The sequence below is a fragment of the Panthera tigris genome, chromosome X (assembly GCF_018350195.1).
Source record: "Panthera tigris isolate Pti1 chromosome X, P.tigris_Pti1_mat1.1, whole genome shotgun sequence".
In the NCBI taxonomy this organism is placed as follows: domain Eukaryota; kingdom Metazoa; phylum Chordata; class Mammalia; order Carnivora; family Felidae; genus Panthera; species Panthera tigris.
In genome coordinates, this window is record NC_056677.1 from 77,599,646 (window position 1) to 77,624,475 (window position 24,830).

General features: G+C 36.4%; 2 protein-coding genes and 1 non-coding gene across 5 annotated transcripts in view; all 3 read left to right on the forward strand.

The window, feature by feature from the left end:
* The window catches only part of DIAPH2 (diaphanous related formin 2), a 982,724-nt gene that overhangs the window by 917,540 nt on the left and 40,354 nt on the right, over positions 1-24,830 (forward strand). The gene's annotated exons all lie outside the window — the stretch shown is intronic.
* Positions 1-24,830, forward strand: part of LOC102969200 (adenylyl cyclase-associated protein 1-like) — a 74,268-nt gene that overhangs the window by 24,140 nt on the left and 25,298 nt on the right.
* LOC122235605 lies at positions 19,625-19,768 on the forward strand. The gene has a single exon (XR_006213647.1). It is a non-coding gene; the product is annotated as a small nucleolar RNA SNORA62/SNORA6 family (small nucleolar RNA).

A 24,830-nucleotide genomic window follows, 5' to 3' on the forward strand; every position in this document is an offset into this window, starting at 1 on the left:
GTATTGACATTTTGACAATATTTATTCTTCCAATCCATGAGCAGGGAATGTTTTTCCATTTTTTTATATCTTCTTCAATTTCCTTCATAAGGTTTCTATAGTTTTCAGCATACAGATCTTTTACATCTTTGGTTAGATTTATTCCTCGGTATTTTATGCTTCTTGGTGCAATTGTGAACGGGGTCAGTTTCTTTTTTTCTTTTTTTCTTTTTTCTTTTTTTATTTATTTATTTATTTTTTTTTATTTTTTTTATTTTTTAATATATGAAATTTACTGTCAAATTGGTTTCCATACAACACCCAGTGCTCATCCCAAAAGGTGCCCTCCTCAATACCCATCACCCACCCTGCCCTCCCTCCCACCCCCCATCAACCCTCAGTTTGTTCTCAGTTTTTAACAGTCTCTTATGCTTTGGTTCTGTCCCTCTCTAACCTCTTTTTTTTTTTTCTTTCCTTCCTTCCCCTTCCCCATGGGTTTCTGTTATGTTTCTCAGGATCCACATAAGAGTGAAACCATATGGTATCTGTCTTTCTCTGTATGGCTTATTTCACTTAGCATCACACTCTCCAGTTCCATCCATGTTGCTACAAAAGGCCATATTTCATTTTTTCTCATTGCCACGTAGTATTCCATTGTGTATATAAACCACAATTTCTTTATCCATTCATCAGTTGATGGACATTTAGGCTCTTTCCATAATTTGGCTATTGTTGAGAGTGCCGCTATAAACATTGGGGTACAGGTGCCCCTATGCATCAGTATTCCTGTATCCCTTGGATAAATTCCTAGCAGTGCTATTGCTGGGTCATAGGGTAGGTCTATTTTTAATTTTCTGAGGAACCTCCACACTGCTTTCCAGAGCGGCTGCACCAATTTGCATTCCCACCAACAGTGCAAGAGGGTTCCTGTTTCTCCACATCCTCTCCAGCATCTATAGTCTCCTGATTTCTTCATTTTGGCCACTCTGACTGGCGTGAGGTGGTATCTGAGTGTGGTTTTGATTTGTATTTCCCTGATAAGGAGCGACGTTGAACATCTTTTCATGTGCCTGTTGGCCATCCGGATGTCTTCTTTAGAGAAGTGTCTACTCATGTTTTCTGCCCATTTCTTCACTGGGTTATTTGTTTTTCTGGTGTGGAGTTTGATGAGCTCTTTATAGATTTTGGATACTAGCCCTTTGTCCGATGTGTCATTTGCAAATATCTTTTCCCATTCCCTTGGTTGCCTTTTAGTTTTGTTGGTTGTTTCCTTTACTGTGCAGAAGCTTTTTATCTTCATGAGGTCCCAGCAATTCACTTTTGCTTTTAATTCCCTTGCCTTTGGGGATGTGTCGAGTAAGAGATTGCTACGGCTGAAGTTAGAGAGGTCTTTTCCTGCTTTCTCCTCTAAGGTTTTGATGGTTTCCTGTCTCACATTCAGGTCCTTTATCCATTTTGAGTTTATTTTTGTGAATGGTGTGAGAAAGTGGTCTGGTTTCAACCTTCTGCATGTTGCTGTCCAGTTCTCCCAGCACCATTTGTGAAAGAGACTGTCTTTTTTCCATTGGATGTTCTTTCCTGCTTTGTCAAAGATGAGTTGGCCATACGTTTCTGGGTCTAGTTCTGGGGTTTCTATTCTATTCCATTGGACTATGTGTCTGTTTTTATGCCAATACCATGCTGTCTTGATGATGACAGCTTTGTAGTAGAGGCTAAAGTCTGGGATTGTGATGCCTCCTGCTTTGGTCTTCTTCTTCAAAATTACTTTGGCTATTCGGGGCCTTTTGTGGTTCCACATGAATTTTAGGATTGCTTGTTCTAGTTTCGAGAAGAATGCTGGTGCAATTTTGATTGGGATTGCATTGAATGTGTAGATAGCTTTGGGTAGTATTGACATTTTGACAATATTTATTCTTCCAATCCATGAGCAGGGAATGTCTTTCCATTTCTTTATATCTTCTTCAATTACCTGCATAAGCTTTCTATAGTTTTCAGCATACAGATCTTTTACATCTTTGGTTAGATTTATTCCTAGGTATTTTATGCTTCTTGGTGCAATTGTGAATGGGATCAGTTTCTTCATTTGTCTTTCTGTTGCTTCATTGTTAGTGTATAAGAATGCAACTGATTTCTGTACATTGATTTTGTATCCTGCAACTTTGCTGAATTCATGTATCAGTTCTAGCAGACTTTTGGTGGAGTCTATCGGATTTTCCATGTATAATATCATGTCATCTGCAAAAAGCGAAAGCTTGACTTCATCTTTGCCAATTTTGATGCCTTTGATTTCCTTTTGTTGTCTGATTGCTGATGCTAGAACTTCCAGCACTATATTAAACAACAGCGGTGAGAGTGGGCATCCCTGTCGTGTTCCTGATCTCAGGGAAAAAGCTCTCAGTTTTTCCCCGTTGAGGATGATGTTAGCTGTGGGCTTTTCATAAATGGCCTTTATGATCTTTAAGTATGTTCCTTTTATCCCGACTTTCTCAAGGGTTTTTATTAAGAAAGGGTGCTGGATTTTGTCAAAGGCCTTTTCTGCATCGATTGACAGGATCATATGGTTCTTCTCTTTTTTTTTGTTAATGTGATGTATCACGTTGATCGATTTGCGAATGTTGAACCAGCCCTGCATCCCAGGAATGAATCCCACTTGATCATGGTGAATAATTCTTTTTATATGCTGTTGAATTCGATTTGCTAGTATCTTTTGAGAATTTTTGCATCCATATTCATCAGAGATATTGGCCTGTAGTTCTCTTTTTTTACTGGGTCTCTGTCTGGTTTAGGAATCAAAGTCATACTGGCTTCCTAGAATGAGTCTGGAAGTTTTCCTTCCCTTTCTATTTCTTGGAATAGCTTGAGAAGGATAGGTATTATCTCTGGTTTAAACGTCTGGTAGAACTCCCCTGGGAAGCCATCTGGTCCTGGACTCTTATTTGTTGGGAGATTTTTGATAACCGATTCAATTTCTTCGCTGGTTATGGGTCTGTTCAAGCTTTCTATTTCCTCCTGATTGAGTTTTGGAAGAGTGTGGGTGTTTAGGAATTTGTCCATTTCTTCCAGGTTGTCCAATTTATTGGCATATAATTTTTCATAGTATTCCCTGATAATTGTTTGTATCTCTGAGGGATTGGTTGTAGTAATTCCATTTTCATTCATGATTTTATATATTTGGGTCATCTCCCTTTTCTTTTTGAGAAGCCTGGCTAGAGGTTTGTCAATTTTGTTTATTTTTTCAAAAAACCAACTCTTTGTTTCGTTGATCTGCTCTACAATTTTTTTAGATTCTATATTGTTTATTTCTGCTCTGATCTTTATTATTTCTCTTCTTCCGCTGAGTTTAGGCTGCCTTTGCTGTTCTGCTTCTATTTCCTTTAGGTGTGCTGTTAGATTTTGTATTTGGGATTTTTCTTGTTTCTTGAGATAGGTCTGGATTGCAATGTATTTTCCTCTCAGGACTGCCTTCGCTGCATCCCAAAGCGTTTGGATTGTTGTGTTTCATTTTCATTTTCGTTTGTTTCCATATATTTTTTAATTTCTTCTCTAATTGCCTGGTTGACCCACTCATTCGTTAGTAGGGTGTTCTTTAACCTCCATGCTTTTGGAGTTTTTCCAGACTTTTTCCTGTGGTTGATTTCAAGCTTCATAGCATTGTGGTCTGAAAGTATGCATGGTATAATTTCAATTCTTGTGAACTTATGAAGGGCTGTTTTGTGACCCAGTATATGATCTATCTTGGAGAATGTTCCATGTGCACTCGAGAAGAAAGTATATTCTGTTGCTTTGGGATGCAGAGTTCTAAATATATCTGTCAAGTCCATCTGATCCAATGTATCATTCAGGGCCCTTGTTTCTTTATTGACTGTGTGTCTAGATGATCTATCCATTTCTGTAAGTGGGGTGTTAAAGTCCCCTGCAACGACCACATTCTTATCAATAAGGTTGCTTATGTTTATGAGTACTTGTTTTATATATCTGGGGGCTCCGGTATTTGGCGCATAGACATTTATAATTGTTAGCTCTTCCTGATGGATAGACCCTGTAATTATTATATAATGCCCTTCTTCATCTCTTGTTACAGCCTTTAATTTAAAGTCTAGTTTGTCTGATATAAGTATGGCTATTCCAGCTTTCTTTTGGTTTCCAGTAGCATGATAAATAGTTCTCCATCCCCTTACTCTCAATCTAAAGGTGTCCTCAGATCTAAAATGAGTCTCTTGTAGACAGCAAATAGATGGGTCTTGTTTTCTTATCCATTCTGATACCCTATGTCTTTTGGTTGGCGCATTTAATCCATTTACATTCAGTGTTATTATAGAAAGATACGGGTTTAGAGTTATTGTGATGTCTGTATGTTTTATTCTTGTAGTGATGTCTCTGGTACTTTGTCTCACAGGATCCCCCTTAGGATCTCTTGTAGGGCTGGTTTTGTGGTGACAAATTCCTTCAGTTTTTGTTTGTTTGGGAAGACCTTTATCTCTCCTTCTATTCTCAATGACAGACTTGCTGGATAAAGGATTCTCGGCTGCATATTTTTTCTGTTTAGCACACTGAAGATATCGTGCCAAGCCTTTCTGGCCTGCCAAGTTTCAAAAGAGAGATCAGTCAATAGTCTTATAGGTCTCCCTTTATATGTGAGGGCACGTTTATCCCTTGCTGCTTTCAGAATTTTCTCTTTATCCTTGTATTTTGCCAGTTTCACTATGATATGTCATGCAGAAGATCGATTCAAGTTATGTCTGAAGGGAGTTCTCTGTGCCTCTTGGATTTCAATGCCTTTTTCCTTCCCCAGTTCAGGGAAGTTCTCAGCTCTAATTTCTTCAATTACCCCTTCAGCACCTTTCCCTCTCTCTTCCTCCTCTGGGATACCAATTATGCGTATATTATTTCTTTTTAGTTTGTCACTTAGTTCTCTAATTTTCCCCTCATACTCCTGGATTTTTTTATCTCTCTTTCTTTCAGCTTCCTCTTTCTCCATAACTTTATCTTCTAGTTCACCTATTCTCTCCTCTGCCTCTTCAAGCCGAGCCGTCGTGGTTTCCATTTTGTTTTGCATGTCGTTTAAAGCGTTTTTCAGCTCCTCGTGACTGTTCCTTAGTCCCTTGATCTCTGTGGCAAGAGATTCTCTGCTGTCCTGTATACTGTTTTCAAGCCCAGCGATTAATTTTATGACTATTATTCTAAATTCACTTTCTGTTATATTATTTAAATCCTTTTTGATCAGTTCATTAGCTGTTGTTATTTCCTGGAGATTCTTCTGAGGGGAATTCTTCCGTTTGGTCATTTTGGATAGTCCCTGGAGTGGTGAGGACCCGCAGGGCACTTCCCCTGTGCTGTGGTGTATAACTGGAGTTGGTGGGCGGGGCCGCAGTCCCACCTGATGGCTGCCCCCAGCCCACAGCTGGGGCCACAGTCAGACTGGTGTGTGCCTTCTCTTCCCCTCTCCTAAGGGCGAGATTCACTGTGGGGTGGCGTGGCACGTCTGGGCTACTTGCACACTGACAGGCTTGTGGTGCTGGGGATCTGGCGTATTAGCTGGGGTGGGTAGGCAAGGTGCACGGGGGCAAGAGGGGCAGGCTTAGCTCGCTTCTCCTTAGGTGATCCACTTCAGGAGGGGCCCTGTGGCAGCGGGAGGGAGTCAGATCCGCTGCCGCTGCCGGAGGTTTGGCTCCGCAGAAGCACAGAGTTGGGTGTTTGCGCTGCGCGAACAAGTTCCCTGGCAGGAACTGGTTCCCTTTGGGATTTTGGCTGGGGGATGGGCGGGGGAGATGGCGCTGGCGAGCGCCTTTGTTCCCCGCCAAACTGAGCTCTGCTGTCTGGGGGCTCAGCAGCTCTCCCTCCCTTTGTCCTCCAGCCTTCCCGCTTTCTGAGTAGAGCTGTTAACTTATGACCTCCCAGACGCTAAGTGGCGCTTGTTGTCGGAACACAGTCCGTCCGGCCCCTCCGCTTTTGCCAGCCAGACTCAGGGGCTGCGCTTGGCCGGCGAGCCGCCCCTCCGCCCCAGCTCCCTCCTGCCAGTCCGTGGAGCGCACACCACCTCGCCGCCCTTCCTACCCTCTTCCATGGGCCTCTCATTTGCGCTTGGCTCTGGAGACTCCGTTCTGCTAATCCTCTGGCGGTTTTCTGGGTTCTTTAGGCAGGTGTAGGTGGAATCTAAGTGATCAGCAGGACGTGCGGTGAGCCCAGCGTCCTCCTACGCCGCCATCTTCTGGAACTCCGATACCCTATGTCTTTTGATTGGAGCTTTAGACCATTTGCATTCAGAGTGATTTTTGAAAGATATGAATTTACTGCCATTATGTTACCTGTAGAGATAGTGTTTCTACTGATGTTTTCTGGCCCTTCCTATTCTTTGTTGCTCTTGGTCTTTTGTTGATTTGTTTTTTCTCCACTCAAAGAGTATTCCTTAAAACTTCTTGCAGGGGTGATTAAGTGGTCACACAGTACTTTTTGATTAAGTGGTCACACACTAGTTTTGTTTGGGTTACTCTTTATCTCTCCTATTCTGAATGACTGACTCACTGGATAAAAAATTCTTGACTGTTTCTATTTCCCATTCAACATGTTGAAAATATCCTACCACTCCATTCTGACCTGCCAAGTTTCTGTGGACTGATCTACTCCAAATGTGATCTGTCTTCCTTTGTAGGTTAAGGATTTTTTTTTTCCCTTGCTGCTGTCATGATTCTTTCCTTGTCTGTGTATTTTTTGAATTTGACTGTTATAGGCGTTTGTGAAAGTTGGCTTTTGTTGCATTTAAATGAGAGTTCTCTGTGCTTCTTGGATTTTGAAGTCTGTATCCTTCCTTAGATTATGGAAGTTTTCAGCTACAATTTGCTCACATAAAACTTCTGCCTTTTTTTTCCCCTTTGCTTCATCTTCTGGGACATCTATGATGGAAATGTTTTTCCTCTTTGATTAGTCACTGAGTTCTCTAAGTCTTGTATCGTGATCTTTTGCCTTTGTTTCCCTTTTCTTTTTGTGTCATTATTTCCATAATTTTATTTTCTAGATCACTGAGTTGCTGCCATGCTTCATCCATCCTCACTGTCATGGCATCAATTTAAGATTTCATCTCAGTTATAGCATTTTTAAATTTCAGCCTGACTAGATTTTAGTTTCTTTTATCTCTATAGATAGAGATTCTCTCATGCCTTGTATGCTTTTTTCAACCCCAGCTAGTATTTTTATAATCATGGTTTTTAAATTCTAGTTCAGACATCTTACCTGTTTCTGTGTTGATTAAATCCTTGGCAATCATCTTTTCCTGTTCTTTCTTTTGGGGTGAATTCCTCTGTCTGCCACAATCTCCCACTGAAATTATGCACATTTTTGCATTGATCCTCCAATCAATTTCCTAGATGTTCAAAATGGTTTGATGTTGATCTAGCTGTAGTTCGATGAGGGGACCAGTTCAGGGTCCCCTCACTACTCCACCATCTTAACTCCTCCCCCTCCATACTGTTCTGATTACTACAGTTTTGTAGTATACTGTTAAATCTGGCATTATGATACCTACAGCTTTGTTTTTCCTTTCCAAAATTGCATTCACTATTTGGGTCTTTTGTGGCTCCATACAAATTTTAAGATTATTTGTTCTAGCTCTGTGAAAAATGTTGATATTTTGATGGGGATTGCATTGAATCTGTAGATTGCTTTCGGTAGTATGGACATGTTAACAATATTTGTTTCTCCAATTCATGAGCATGAAATTTCTTCCATTTCTTTGTGTCTTCTTCAGTTTCTTTCATCAATGATTTGTGGTCTTCATAGTATAGGTTTTTCATGTACTTGATAAAGTTTGTACCTAGGTTCTTCATTCCTTTGGGGGTAGTTGTCAAATTGTTATCTTAATTTCTCTTTCTAGTACTTCATGGTTAGTATATAAAAATCCAACAAATTTCTATATATTAATTTTGTATCCTGCATCTTTACTTAATTCATTCATTAGTTTTAGTAGTTTTTTTGGTGGAATATTTAGGTTTTTAAAGTATTTAATATTATGTCATCTGTAAATAGTGAAAGTTTTACTTCTTCCTCACCAATGGAAAGAACAAAAATACACAGAGGCTAAATAACATGCTAGTAACAATGAATAGTCAACCAAGGAATCAAAGAGGAAGTCAAAAAATACATGGAAACAAATGAAAATGAAAACACAATGGTCCAGTATCTTTGGATGCAGCATAAGCTGTTCTAAGAGAGAAGATTATAGCAATATATGCCTACATCAAGAAACAAGAAAAAAAATCAAATAATTAACCTTATACTTAAAGGATCATGAGAAAGAAGAAAAACCAATGCCCAAAGCTAGTAGAAGAAAGGAAATTATGAAGGTTAGAGCAGAAGTAAATGAAATAGAGACAAACAAAAGAAAACAAAACAATAAAACAGATAAATAAATCCAAGAGCTGGTTCATTGAAAAGATAACAAGATTGATAAACTTTTAGCCTGACTCATCAAAAAAAAAAGAGGACTCAAATAATAAAATGAGAAATGAAGCAGATGTAACAGCTGATACCACAGAAATGCAAAAGATTATAAGAGAATATTATGAAAAATTATATGCTAACAAATTAGACAACCTAGATAATGGATAAATTCCTAGAAATATATAGTCTTCTAAAACTGAATCAGAAAGAAATAGAAAATTTGAACAGATGAATTTCTAGTGTTGAAATTGAATCAGTAATCAAAAAACTCCCCCTTAAAAAAGTTCAAGACCAGATAGCTTCACAGATGAATTCTACCAAACATTTAAGAGGAGTTAATACCTATTCTTCTCAAGCTATTCGAAAAAATAGAAGAGGAAGGAAAGCTTCCAAATTTATTCTATGAAGCCAGCGTTACCCTGATACTAAAACCAGATAAAGACACCACAACAAAAGAGGCATATATCTTTGATGAATGTAGATGCAGAAATCCTCAACAAAATATTAGCAAACCAAATCCAACAATGTGTTCAAAAATCATTCACCACAATTAATTGAGATTTATTCCAGGGATGTGAAGGTGGTTCAATATGTGCAAATCAATTTATGTGACACGTCACATTAACAAGAGAAAGGATAAAAACCATACAATCACCTCAATAGGTATAGAAAAGGCATTGGCCAAGTGCAAAATCTATTCATGATAAAAACTCTCAATAAAGTGGGTTTAGAGGCAATATACCTCCAAATAATAAATACCATATGTGAAAAATCTTCAACTTAACATCATACTCAATGGTGAAAAGAGAGCTTTCCCTCTAAAGTCAGGAACAAGACAGGGATGTCCACTCTCACTACTTTTATACAACATATTAATGGAAGTCCTAGCCACATCAATCAGATAAGTAAATGAAATAAAAATCATCCAAATTGGTAAGGAAGGATTACTTTTGTTTCTTTCTTTCTGCCTTGCAACCATCTCCTACTGCCATGCATATGACAACAACACTTAACTCTGAGCCCCAAAATCTAGAAGACAGATCTAAATAGCATGAGAAATTTTTAGGATCTTTCTTCTGAAGATGGATAAATAAGCAGAATAAAGAGGGATAAATAAGCAGAATTACGAAGCTTCATCTGCCTAAAAAGATCTTCCACAAATCATCTACCAATTCTGGCCACATTGCATTAAATAATATTTTCCTGTAAACTTCAAATGAGAGTGTCTAATGCTGTCAATATTTTACACCTTCATATTAATTACTCCACTCTGGCTTCTTTATGGATTTTGAATAAATGAAATATTTCACTGAGGAACAGGGATAATAGAAGAAGTACTGTAGAAAAAGAAGTATTTGATGAGAGGAACCCTTTGTGCACTTATACTATAGAATTATGAGTAGCAGGAGTGCCCCCATGCATCCACTAAGAGGCAGTGAAAGAGTGCTATAAAATAAGTGGAAAGCCACCTATTTTGTAATTTTGCCTGATAACACCAGCCTACATAGTCCAAGCCTGGTTTTGAGTTTGTCAAAGCTTCAGGTGATAATGAATGATATCAGTAACACTTCCTGGTTATTGCCTGGTTCTGTGAATTTTGAAATTAATATTTTTTGTTGTTATGATTCAGTAAAACAGTCATGTCATAGTTGTTTATTTTCTTTAATTTTTTTCTTCATAATGTGCTTAAGCCAATGGATATTTCTAAAAGGCCCTAGGTGGATTTCTCACTCTGGTGAGAAATTTCCAAAGAAAGTTTCCCATACTGGCAATTCTTCATAAAGCTTTCTTCCTAAGATGTTCTTTTTAAATATCCTCTTTTCCTTCTCCCCATTCTACAGAAATGGGAATGTGAAGGCAAAAGCCAACAAATTGTAGCATGAAGTCTAGAAAAATGAGTTACATGTTCCATAGTTGTGTATGAAACATTTCTGACAGTGATTTGTAAAGTAGCATTGACTCGGCCCAGTGATCATGGTGAGAGTATAGACTTTAAGTCAAAATATTAATTTTTAGTCTACAACTGTGTAATCTTGATCTGATAACTAAGGTTCTCTAGGCCTCAGCAATTTCCCCTTGTGTAAAATGTGGTTGTATGATTAGATGATGTTTGATATTTTCTTCCAAGCTATAAATTCAGTGATTTTGAGTATAGAAATCTACAAAGCCACTTAAGGGAAAAAAATTCCATTCATTTATGAAATATTTTTTGAGCTACTATATACCATATTTCTTAGAAATGAAAAAGCTAAATATCTTAATCCATGTGAGTTATTTTGTTTGTACATATTTAGAGAGAAGAATGTGAAAAATTTACATGAAAAATCAGGAAGTCAGTTTTGGAAATAGATACTTAATACATTGAATCAGCGATTAATGCAACCTCAATTAAATAATGGACTTCCAAATGGAAGGAATTATAACTTTCAGGGCTAAATTATATTTGAGAATACCTACTTTGAGGAGCAAGTTTTTATGCTCTGGAACCATCACTTCAAAATACAGCATCTATTCCATTTCATTCTTCACTTAATAGATTTTCTTTTTGAAAATACGTATTTCTTTCCTATAAAATAAAAAGAAAATTTAAAGATGGCTAGAGGTTTTTTTAGCGATAATACAATTCTGAATGGAAAAATAATATATATGCTTCTATCTGAACAGCCTGAAAGAAAAAGAACTTTTAAATCAAAGAAATTTGCAGGGCTGGGAGTGGTTGTTGATTTATTATTACTATGTGTATCAGTTTTCTAGGGTTACTTGACAAATATTGCAGACTGGGTGGCTTAAATAACAGAAATTTTCTCCGTGGAGGCTAAAAGTCCAAGATCAAGGTATTGGCAGGTTCAGTTTCTTCTGTGGCGTCTTTCCTTGGCTTGTAGATGGCTGCCATCTGACTGTGTTTTCACATAGTCATTCTTTTCTCTGTGTTGTCTGTGCCCTAAATTTCTCTTCTTATTAGGGTGCTAGTCAAATTGGACTAAGGCCTCCTTAAAAACCCCACTTTAAATTATTTGCCTCTTTTAGGCCCCATCTCCACATACAATCATATTCTAGGGTACTAGGGGTTAGGATTTCAATATAGGAATTTGGAGGGACACAATTTAGCTCATAACACTATGTTTATTTCCATAATATTAAACATAATTTTTGTTATTCTTACTACTGTTTTGTGCACTAACTATATTTTTATTTTAGTTATATAATTGCTTTGTACATGTGTCAGCTTATCACATTGTGCCAAAGATATAAAATTAATTGCTTCAAAATGAATCTTAATTATGATAATTAAATATTTGCAACACTTTATAGTATTTTATTTTTTTCTTAAACATAACAGAGAATTGGATGCTGTTCACATATCATACATCAGCCAGTAAGCCAGATGTTTTATCATTCTCTATATTAAGGATTTTGTCCTGTTTTGTTTTGGTTTTTGGATAGACTTTTGGATAGACTTTATTGCCTTTAACTTCTGAGACTCCCTTAATTAAAAATTCAATGGACTTTTTACTAGGAATATTATGTATGTATCAGTTGTTTAAACCTGAAATAGAAATCCTAAGAGGGAAAATATTCAAGTCCAGCATGGCCCAGTGCTGAAACACAAAATTGCAACTACTAGAGAATATGTAGTTCAATTAACGGCTGATCTTCCTCTCATGTTGGATCAACTAGCCAAGATATACTCAGCTGGAGAAATCCATCTCAGATGGTTCATCTTTCTTTAAGCAGATGAAGGATCCATAGCAGCATGTCTAGTGATTGCTTCACAGATGCTACTTCTAACCTACAGGGGAATTGTTACACAGAACCCAAAACCCTTCCTTCCACTCCTCTCAGTATCTGAGAAATCTCTTGATACATATAATGTTTTTTAAATGTCCTTAATTTTACCTTTGATGTACATCAGATTTAGCATCAAAGTTACCTCTGATTATTCATGTACCATATTGAGACAATTCTGACTCGCAGTAATAAGTTGTAAATAATAAGTTTTAAGACCTCTTGCCATGTCAATGGATTCTTATGTTGAAATGATCTATATTTGAAAAAGGACAGATCCTCAGGGAAAAAAAAAAAACCCTTACAAAGACAACAGCTCACATAATCTACCATAAATAGAGGCATTCAAAGCTTTTTTTAAAAATGCTAAAATCATCCACATTATTGTATTACATCTCTATATTATATGCTTACTTTTTTTGTTTCCATGTGTAGGGTAGACATGGCAAATATCTTCTGAATAAAAACAAGAACAAAGTAAAAATTTAAGCAACAAAATACATATTTAAATGCTATGAAAACATGAGGATTTAAAGTCAAAAGTAGCTCTATTCTACATTAAGACAGATATTCACTGACATTTGTCCTCTAGTCAAGTATCCAAATGAGATTTATACAAATCTGACCTACCAGAAAGTTGGAATAGGAAGCACATCATGGTAAAAGAGGTCATACTTTAAGAAAGAAGAGACTCATATAAATCTGTATGGGGTTAGAGGAGAGATGTCCCTCTCTAGTTCCATTAGAAACTGATGCTAAGTATTGGGAACAAACCTCTTCAAATTCTACCTACCTCTCAGGACCCTGATCTAATTTCACCTTCTCTGTGTGACACACTGATATCTCAACATTTCCTGAGTGTTGCCCACATGCCAGGAAGAGCACTTGATGCAAAGATACAAACATAAAAAAGAGAGTCTCCAATCTAAATTCCTGGCATCTATTTTCACTCACTTGCTATCTAATCATTTTTTCTATCTATATATAACACTCTAAGTTCTATGACAACAAAATTTCTCTAAGTTTAATTCAATATAGTTTTACTGGCCACAAACTTTGTGGCACGCCTCATGTTAGGTGTTAAAGATAGACAGAGGTTCTCAAGTAGCTTGCAGTCTAACCTATATAAACCCCAGGGGACTACTACAGTATACATGAATAACCAGTTGGCTATGAAAGTAAATCCTTTAATGCTCTGACTAGATAAAAATGAAATTAAAATGTATATTCTCTTTTTCAAATGTGTCATTTTCTATTTCACATTCTTCAGACTTTGATGATACCACATGAAGAACCCTTAGGTCCAATTCCAATTATACTTTAAATGGACTGTTAACACTGACAAGGATTTTATTATGCCAACCATTGCAACAAGGGGAGAAAAACCTTTAATTTTCTTTTTTTAAATTTTTTAAGGTTTATTTATTTTTGAGAGAGAGAGAGAAAGACAGAGCACAAGTCAGAGAGAGGCAGAGAGAGAGAGGGAGACACAGAATCCGATGCAGGCTCCAGGCTCCAAGCTGTCAGCACAGAGCCCAATGCAGGGCTCAAACTCATGGACTGCAAGATCATGATCTGAGCTGCAGTCGGACACTTAACCAACTGAGCCACTCAGGTGCCCCAAACCTTTCATTTTCTATTTGGGGAAATATTTTGATATCGGTGGTGGTGGTATTGGGATAATGCTATTGGGGATTTCTTGCTGCCTTTAGTGCTTACCATTATACTACTGCCATATGTTATTATGTGTATTATTTGATTTAGTGTCACCTACCTGGATCAATTTCTGTTCCAGGTTTCTGTACGTATTTATTCATTTTGCTTTAAAAGAAAAATCAGCAATTGAATTGACAGTGATAGACACATCAGTAGCACCATTCTTAAGAGATATAGAGAAATAATTTCTCTCCCCTTAAAGACTGTGACTTATCCTCCACCACAATGCCTTTTAAATGCTATTCAACAACAGCAGACTACTGACCATTGAACAGTTGACTGCTACCTAGGATGTGTTTTCAGTTGTTGGCTTTTCTAAGTAATTACTTGCTAGAAAGGAAGGGGAATGGATGAAAATATCTATTTTGACACCTCTTGAAATGGAAGTATTAGTTGGCTGTATCTGTTACATCACCCTGCACCCATCCAGCATCACTAATCACAATGCTAAGTGACCTTTTACTTTACTCGGCATTAAGCTTGTGTTGCTTGAACTTTGAGCCTCAAGCAGGCCTTTCTCCAGCCCCCTGCTGCATCTTTAGTACTAAACTCCTGAATCATTATCCATCCTGAAGATCTGCCTTGCCTTAGAGGTACTCTGACATTTTCTAAGACTTCCTATTGGACTTTGCAGACATTTCCAGATCATGACAGTGTCATTTGATATCTTGGTTTTAAACATCATCAGAGTGGCTTGTGCTGAAGAACCTGAACTAAAAAGAAAGTGGCAAATAAAAACAAGGCTATTTCCTCTGTGTTTATTAAGATAGCATGGAAAAAAATAATTTTTATTAGGAATACAGCCATAAAATCATAATTTTTTTTCAAGTGATCATAGTATGAAATAGAAAGGCAACAGTACAAAAGATACAAAGTGGCTCATTTGAAAGAGGGTTTATCTTTAGATAAGCCTTGCAGTTAATAACACCAATTATAATAAAACTTTATGGTTGCCTGATAAGCTATTGTTTATTAACTAATTTTACCATATCTTAATCATCAGAAGAAACCTGTAAACATATAAGATAAAACTACACTCCTCATTTTGCAGGTGAGGAGACTGAGGATTCAAGACGTTAAATGATTCATTTCTATTTCTTGGCTGGCATGATGCTGAGCAAACTTTGAGCCTAGGATCTCCAAATCCAAATTGTATGCTGTTTCCACTATATCATGCTGCATCTACTTATAACATGATATTTGAGTCAGATTATTTAGGAACTTTAATTGGCAAAGCAACCTATATTCAGACTAGAACTTAAAACCAGAGTAGATATTAAGTCAAGTCTATAATTGTTCAATTCATTTTTTTGAAGGCTGTTGGCAAGGGAGATACCTAAGTTATAATTACCTACTCCAACATAGCCACTTTGTGAAATGCATTCACACAGACACACCCAAAAGTAAGTATAGTTGGATTGTGCCAATTAATTTTGTATTACTCCAAAAAATACCTCAAACTTCAGAATTCTGTTTCCTTCACACACTAAATTAGCTACAACAGAGTTTCAAAATCATGTCTTCATTATTTTATGTTGAAATGTCTGTGGGAAAATCACCATTCTGCTAATTTATTTTTTCTTAATTCATAATAAGCCCTGATACAATTGAAACATATCTGAAAAGACTGGAAATCTATTTTATTTATCTTAAAATCTGTAAAGGGAGTCTTATAAAAATTAATAAGGCTTCCTTGAGTAGGAAATATAAGTTTTAAAAATGAAGTAATGATAAACATTAAGCTCTTTAAATATGTAAGAGGGATATAGAATTAGAAAGCAACCTGGGGGGGATCAATTGGAAGTATCGATGACAATGATAGTAAATGTATTTGAGGATATTTGGCAGATTAATCCTTCAGTTTTATGCCTTCAGAGACTGGAGGTCAGTAGAATGTCTAAATATAGGCTTATATTACCATCTACTTTTTATCAACACTGTGAAAGGTGAAATTAAGAAAAAAAAACTATCACTATATGAAGCACTTGTTTAATTTAAGGATAATTTTACATTTAATATTTCTCCTTCTATTTCAAACATTATTACTTTAATTACTTCGAGGAAGTAGTTTATTCTATCAATAAGTTAAGGAAACCTAAATAGGAGTTTTCAGTTGACACTCAACTGTTCTGAGTTCACCGAAGGTGAAATGTCAATCTGCTAGGGATAAACTGCAGGAAGCTCTCTTGAGGCTTGTGAGTGGGCAGAGAAGTGGCAGATTAGCTTACATGTGGGTAAGGTAATGCAGTTATGGGAAAAAATGAAGGTTAAATAAGCCAGGGTGCATTCATAGGCTGGCAGGCTCCTATTTCTCAGTTCCAATCTTGAAAAGGAATCTTGGAGTAACTGGTAACTGTTCCCTAAAAAAATTAGTTCAAGAAGTTACTATACCCACAAAGGTCAACATTCTGCTGGTCAGTGTCTGGAAAGAGATTGGTATCCAAACAGAAGACAGGCTACTTCCTTAGTACAACATTAGGGTCCTCCAGACTTAATGAAATATAATTCTGGTTGCTCCTTCTTTTTAAAAAGTTGCTGCTGCTATTTAAGACGAGAAAACATTTGTAATGAACCAGCAAGTAGTGAGGCTACTTGTGAAAGGCTAAAAAATTAGGGCTCTTCTGTTAGGAAGGATAATGGTTGAGTGAGGCTATGCTCAGAATCCATCAAACCATGACATCATAACAGGTTTGGATAGGACATATGCAAACCTGTTTACCAAACCCAAGAGTATCGAAACTGAGTATCCTTGAAACATTACAGAGGTAAACAATGGGGAAAGGGAATTATTATACATGACTTATGGAATAAGTTACCCCAGAAGTTGTAAAGAAATAGCACATTTTAAATAGAAAAGTAATTCAGGTCAGGGCACCTGGGTCACTCAGTCAGTTAAGCATCCAACTTAGGCTCAGGTCATGATCTCACAGTTTGTGAGTTAGAGCCCTCCGACAGGCTCTGTGCTGACAGCTCAGAGCCTGGAGCCTGTTTCGGAATCTGTGACTCCCTCTCTCTGCCCTCCCCTGCTCATGCTCTGTCTATGTCTCTCAAAAAATAAATAAATGTTAAAAAATGGTTTAAGTAATTCAGGTCAATTTGTGCACTGTAAACCCATTGTTAACAAGTAGAAGGTTAGAGAAGCCGAGGACACACCACTCCTTTCTACAGAGGTGACTCTCACCAGAAATAGATTTGTGAGGCCAAATAGATTATGAGTATGGTATTCTTTAGGTTTTTAGTTTAAAAATTTATTAAAAATTAAAAATGTATTAAAAGGGTTAGTATTGAAGATGGTAATACATTTATGGATTACAAAGCTCCTTGTTCTTGTTCTACTTTTGACTTCACATTTGTTTATATTAAAACACCATCCTGTCAAATTCACAGACTTAGAAATTCAGGCACAGTGCTTATGGAGGTCATATGGTGTAGTGGTTAAGGTTATAGACTTAGAAACTTCATTGAGGTCTACTGCTTATTAACTGCATGATCTTGAGCAAGCTTTTTTTTTAAGTTTATTTATTTACTTTTGAGAGAGAAAGTGCAAGTAGGGGAGGGGCAGAGAAAGAGTGAGAGAGAGAATCACAATCAGGCCCCACACTGTCAGTGCAATCCCAACCTGGGGTTCAAACCCACAAACCATGAGGTCATGACCTGAGCCTGAAGTTTAACCGGTGGAGCGCCCCAGGCACCCTGAGCAAGTTTTTAATTTCTTGGAGCATACTATTCATTTGTAAAATGGCTTCATAATACCTACCCTATAGGATTGTTTGAAGAATCATTGATATGTAAGATATGCAAGTCACTTAACAAAGTGCATGGCACCTAGTAAATACTAAATAAATGGCAGTTCTTAGTATTACTGTGGGCTTTGAAGCTATGTGTATTACCCTGTATTCAAAAGCTTGTAACAGATGTGATGGATAAGGTGTGCCTACGTTTTCCTAATATGATTTTTTAAAGTTTTTTGACCATTTTGAATATAAATAGCTTTTTGGAAATGTAAATGACACAGTAAAGCATCTAAGTGTGATAAATTTACTTATATGGATGGATTCAAATTGCATATGGCTTAAAATAATGTCTTCATGAAGAACTACTGCTTTCTTCCCCCACCACCCCATTTTGCAAAAACAGTTTTGTTCAAATTCTCACAAATATCCTTGGCATCATTGTTTCTGTAAGCTTGAGAACCAATTTGGAGTCACCTAACAGTTTTCTGGAACACACTATATTCATGTTCATCTAAATTGTTAGGTAGAAAGCGATACAACACTAATAGGTGCATCACTGTCATCTTGATCTCAAGCCATAAATATCCATTTGCATAGTACTAGGTAAATTGATTATCCAATTCGTTCTAAATGTATTTTTTATCTTCTCTAGGTATGTACTGCATTGCAATTTTAAGTGATCTTTCAAAGTCTTTTTTACAATGATATAATAAGATTAATATTGTGAAGTCACACCCCCTAAATAATCCTTAGGTCTATGTTACATTTCATTGTCTTTAATCCCCCACCCCAATTCTGTAAATGTGCCTCTATAATCACCTAAAACTCATATTTTTAAGTTTATTTTATTTTGAGAGAGAGCATGTGTGCGCACACACACACAAGTGGGGGAGAGGCAGAAAGAGAGGGAAAGAATCCCAAGCAGGCTGCATGCTGTTAGCACACAACCCGACATGGGGCTCAAACCCAAGACCTGTGAGACCATGACCTGAGCCAAAATCAAGAGTCAGACACTTAACCAACTGAACCACCCAGGCACCCCTCACCTAAAACTTATATTAATTGAGGTCCCATACTGAGTTCTTCAAAGAACACTTTAATATTAAAAATAAAATAATTTAGATAAGGTACTTATAATTAAAGAATTTGTAAGGACTTGAATATAAGATAGTTTCCTTTTTCTGAGATATAAGTGGAGTGAGGAGGCATGCCTTATATTTAGGAAGATAGGAATATATATTTTCATCCAATCATATAACTTTGAAAGCATTCATATTTCTTATTTTTATTCATTCCCTATATGTGCTAAGTGCTGGGATGATCCAACATATATGGGACAATATTTTTGGTGTTATAAGAATTTTCAGACCTTGGGGAATATTTAATTCAAGAAAAAATATTGAACACCTATTATTTACCAAGCATTTGCAGAAAAATGTGAGTTCCAGCCCCTGTCCTCAATAGCTTACAAGCTATTCAAAAGAGGATAAAACAAATAAGCAATTCTTAACTGAGAAAATAAAGAAACTACAAGCTGCTTCGGGGTTCAAATATTGGAGAAGCCATATTCAGTTGAGAAATATTAGAAAAAAGCTTTAGGAAGTCAGTCATATTTAAGATAAAGTGTATAAGATGTGTAAGATAGGCACTCAGAGTAGAATAGTGAGAAAGGGGACCAGAGCCTAATGAGGATGGTGAAATGACATGAGCAAAAGGCTTGGTAGAAGAAAAGCAAGAAAGGATATTCAAGAACAATGAGCAGTCCATTTAGATGTAATGTAGAATGTATGGAAACAATGACAAAATAAGGCTGGGCTGTGAATGAGATTAAGCCAGATTATAAAAGCTTTGTAGGCTATTCTCAAAAAGTTTATTTTTAGCCTGTAATCAATAAATAGAGATTTACTAACTAATGACTGGATTATACGGTCAGGTGTGTATTTTAGTTATCTTCCTAAATTGATTTTAAAACTGTGACTGCACATAGAGCTTGGAGTTAAGGCCACTGGCTGCCTGAGGAACCCACAAATAGTATACTACATGAGGGGCAAGTCTTTCACTAACACCACAAGTGTCTCTGGCCCAATGAATGGAGTTTGATAGTAATTCTTGCTACATGTAAAATTTACAAAAACAATTTAAAAAGATAAATTAACTGTGAGGAGACCAAAGTCATCTGGGAGAGAAAAGAATAGAATGAGAAAACTTTCAGAGATTTATCAGAGGAATTGAAGACCATTTGGATATTGGGTTTCAAAGCATCAAAGAATTGACACTGATTAGATATATAGCTATACCATTTAGTTATACAGTTTTGGTGCAGTAATCAGCAAATTAGATCATGTTGATATTGAACATAATTTGTGAGGGGCTTACAGACATGGTTCATGAGGCTGTTCACATAAGGAGAAAAAAGAGGTGAAGAGAGGAAGTCTACGTGGATTAAAACATACGCAATAAATCATCACATGGAAAAACACACTTTTCGCCTACAGGTAAAAAATTCAAATTAAAATAACAGTAAGGGGGTGCCTGGGTAGCTCAGTTCATTAAGCGTCTTGGCCCTTGATTTTGGCTCAGCTCATGATCTCACGGTTCATGAGTTCAAGCCCTGCATCAGGCTCTGTGCTGGCAATGTAGAGAGTGCTGTCTCTCTCTCTCTCTCTCTTTAAAATTTGTTTAATGTTTATTTTTGAGAGAGAGACAGAGCATGAGTGGGGGAGGGTCAAAGTCTCTCTTTCAAAGTAAATAAATTTTTAAAAACTTTAAAAATTAATTAACAGTAAGCTAGAAACATATAGCTATTAGAATGTCTAAGCACAAAGTGAGGTGTTGGGCTTGCTGTAGATAAACAGGTAACAGTTTGATGGTGGTTCTGTTGCATGACAATTCACAAAACACGAAACAATGTTAAGTGAAAGAATTAGATCACAAGAGAGTATATAAACACTGATTATATATATAATGCATGTATGTTGACACATATTGGAAAAGAATTTGAAGGAATATAAGTAGTTTAATGTTCATTTGCATTTTCTTTCTGGAACAGTTATTTAAGTGCATTGTAATTTGAAAAGAATGAAATGAAAAATGATTCCTCATCATATCCCTAAAACACATACACATATACACATATATGCAAATAGATTGTGGTAAAATATGTTCAGTGTTTGAGATGTTGCAACATTATCTATAAATCAGGGATGTAATTGAAGTTGTAGTTGCTTTCATTATCTTCCATAAGTCTGATGAGGCATTTCTGGATCACCGTTTATTATAGTAATGAGAAATCTTTTCATCATAAATCCTGACAATCTGCATTTTATATCTTTCCTCAGTATAAATTCTTTGCCCCTACTAAATAAATACACAAAGGGTAAAGCTTGCTATTGCTTAGTTTCTCTACCTTCCTCTCAATACTCAGTAGCTCATATCTTAACCTTTACCTGTCAGTTGATAGTTTTTCTCCCCTCCACCAGATTGGCACATACAACTAAGTTTCACTTTTATATGTAGCTAACATGGAATGAATTGAATGCCTATTATATGTCACCCATTGTTCCCTGGTACTCTACAGAGATTTTATCTTATCTTGATAGTAAGCATGTGAGGTCTGAAATATTATACCTATTCTTGCTTGACAAAAACTAGGCATCAGTCCAATAGGCCATTCTCTTCAAGGCCTAGGACATTGCTCTTTCTTTTCTACCATGGTGCTTTCAAGTGTCTCGTTCCCAACAAAAAGAAGGCATGCTGTGTGTTATGGCTCATAATGTAGTTTTTAACATATACAATGCATTTTTAGAGAGAAGCATATTTTTTAAAAATTTTTAATGTTTATTTATTTTGGAGAAAGAGACAGAACATGAACAGGGGAAGGGCAGAGAGAGATGGAGACACAGAATCTGAAGCAGACTCCAGTTCTGAACTGTCAGCACAGAGCCTGACATGGGGTCTGAACTCATGAACCATGAGATCATGACCTGAGCCAAAGTCAGACACTCAACTGACTGAGCCACCCAGACCTCCATAGAAAGCAGGATATTTTTAAGAGAGATCTTTTTTTCAAAAAAAAAAAAAAGGTATGCTGTTTTTCCTCATTTAATGTATACTATTGATATAAAATTATAATGGTATATAGAAGACTTGATACAAAGCAATGCAAAATTATATAAGCAATTTAAATAGAATCCAAACATGAAGCAAAATTATCTACTTTGATGATTTCAATTAAATAAAACTTAGGAGCTGATAAAAATTTTGAAGTTTTATTTTATTTAAATTGGTGTGTGATGTTGTCATGGTGACTAATTACAACAGGAAATTAACATACCATTTCATAATACAACACATAAGGCAAACAAAGAAACTTTTGAAATAAAATGTGGGAAATCATAAATAACAAGCTATAAGAACTAAATGGAAGCATCAAGGAGTGATTAGTACAATAAAGTATATAAACTTTGAGAATGTTTTCCAATTCATCATATATTATTAAGGCTGCATTGGGATGATTGCAATGCTAGCTTCATGTTCTACTGAAATGTTACTGAGATTAGAAATGTACACAATATGATAACTGATATTTTAAGGTGGGGGAAGGAAGGGCTACTATGAATCATGTAGAAAAATGAATTGAAAAACTGTCTTGTTTGACAAAAGAAAAGGAAGAGTCTGGGAGGAAAGGTAAATATTGTAGGAATAGCAAATGTGAATATAATATAATGAGATTCATATATGTAAACCATTAACTGATGATAAAGAGTAATCTAAACAGAGTACCATTCCAGGAAAGGGAGTATCTGTGTACACAGCATGGATCTCTGCCCTGCCCTACTTCTAAGCATCTAACATATTCTCATAGTCATTTCTTCTGTATTGTGATTTTTTCAAGTGAAGCACTTTTAGATGTCCCATGTGGTTTAAAACAAATCAGAAATTCATGTCCCAAATGTTTCGTTAGAATAATTAAGTTGATCAATTCTGGGAGCAGCGGAAGCAAAATAATGGGGTCATTGAAGCAGTCAGGCTCTAATGGGAACTTGAATTCATTCAGATATCAAATCTAGTAGTCGTTCTACACCTGTATGCACAGACCCATTGAGCAAATTCACATTAAAGGTTTAGTGGAACATTTTCAATGTTGTGGTCCAAAGGGACTTGCTACTGTTTTACAAGAAAACACTGAATATTTTTTTACAATATGTCTTTTTGTGTGTGTGATGTGTTAACTAAGTTCTGTATGTGTATGTTGGCACCCTATCCCTACGTAGGGAGGGAAAAAAGAGAGATATGCATAACTGGGAATGGTTTTCTTACTATTTAAAGATAAAATAAAAATGTGCTCCAGCATTTGCTACCTGGAGGCAATAATACAATATGAGGGAACTAACTAGATTGGGGGAAGGTAGAGTTTTATCAAACAACCTATGCAACCTAGTATAAATGAGGATCATTTCACCCTTTCCCTTCATAAAACAAAATGGTATCAAGCATGATTTTGCTTATTTAAGGAGAAAGCAGCAATTAGGCATTCTGTATAGTAATGCAGTGTTTCATTTCTCTTATGTCACTATATGACTGTAGTAGCAAACTGACTGTTTTTATTCTTTTATATCTAAGGAGAGTTGACAGACGCAAAATTTTTTAAAAATCTAAAGAATGGAAAGATGAATTTAACTGTGTCCTGTAGTGACCATTGAACTAACAGATCTTCAATAGAACTCTCTCATTGGAGACTGCAAAACACACAGGAAAAATAAAAGATTTGCAGTATATCCTGAACTATGAAGGACAGATATGACCAGCCGTCTTTATGAAAAAAAATAATCAAAACTGAATTAACTTACCTAAAGAATAGTTTTAATACACAAACACAGTTATTTGTAAACATTATGCTCTAATATTTTTACTTTGTGGATAAACAAAAGAACATTCTTATTTGTATATTTATTCTAATATATTCTAGGCACCAAGGAAAACAGGATGCAAATGACAATTCCTGTGTTTCTAGAGCTCATGGTAAAGTGGAGGAGACAGCATAAGAACAGTCACAGTATAAAGTTCAAGCTGAATTAGTAAGAGTTTCTGGGGAAAGGAAAGGAAAAAGGAAGAGAAATATGTTTCAAGAAAGGGAGCAGCATTTGTGGAGGCAATGGGAAAGCGTGATATATCCAAGGAAGAGACACAAGTTCAGCATTACTAAAGCATAGGTATGAAAAGCTGGTAAAATGAATTGTCGTGAAAGACCTTGGGTACTAAGGCGTTTGATTTTTTTTTTTTATTGCTTGGGTGATAAGGAGACATTTCCAGCTTCTTTTCAAGAATCTCCTAACAACATGGAAGGTTGATGGGGTGGTGATAAAGGTAGAAGTAGGAGAGATTCAAAAGGGGTCTATTATAAGAGCCTACACAATGGAAGAATGCCAGACCTAGAACAGTGGCAGTGGAGATGATGATGATGAAGAAATTGATCCAAGAATGCTTCAAGGAGTGAGAAAGAACTTAACTTATTGAGCAGTTGGATTTGAGGGTGGAAAAAAGGAAGAAGTCCAGGGTGATGGTTTGGGGTATTTCGGCTTTTTGTTTTCATTTTTATGACTTGGTGTATGATGGCTCTATTAGTTTTCTAGGCTTGCTGTAACAAAGTACCACAAACTAAGTTTCTTAAACAACAGAAATTTAATGTCTCATACTTTAGAAGGATATAAATCCAAGATCAAGGTATCAGTAGGGCCATGCTCCCTCTGAAGGTGCTAGGGAAGGACCTTTTCCAGGTCTCTCTCTCAGCTTGCAGTGGTTTGCTGGCAATATTTGGCATTCTTTGGCTTGTAAAAGCATTGCCCTCAACTCTGCCTTCATCTTTATATGGCATCCAACATTTATGAGGGTCTATTTTTAAATTTATCCTTTTTATTTTTTAATTTTTTTAAAATATGAAATGTATTGTCAGATTGGTTTCCATACAACACCCAGTCAGTGCTCATCACAACAGGTGCCCTCCTCAATGCCCATCACTCATTTTCTGCTCCCTCCCACTCCCCATCAACCCTCAGTTTATTCTCAGTTTTTAAGAGTCTCTTATGGTTTGGCTCTCTCCCTCTCTAAATTTTTTTTCTTTCCCCTCCCTCCCACTCCCCATCAACCCTCAGTTTATTCTGTTATTAAGAGTCTGATATGGTT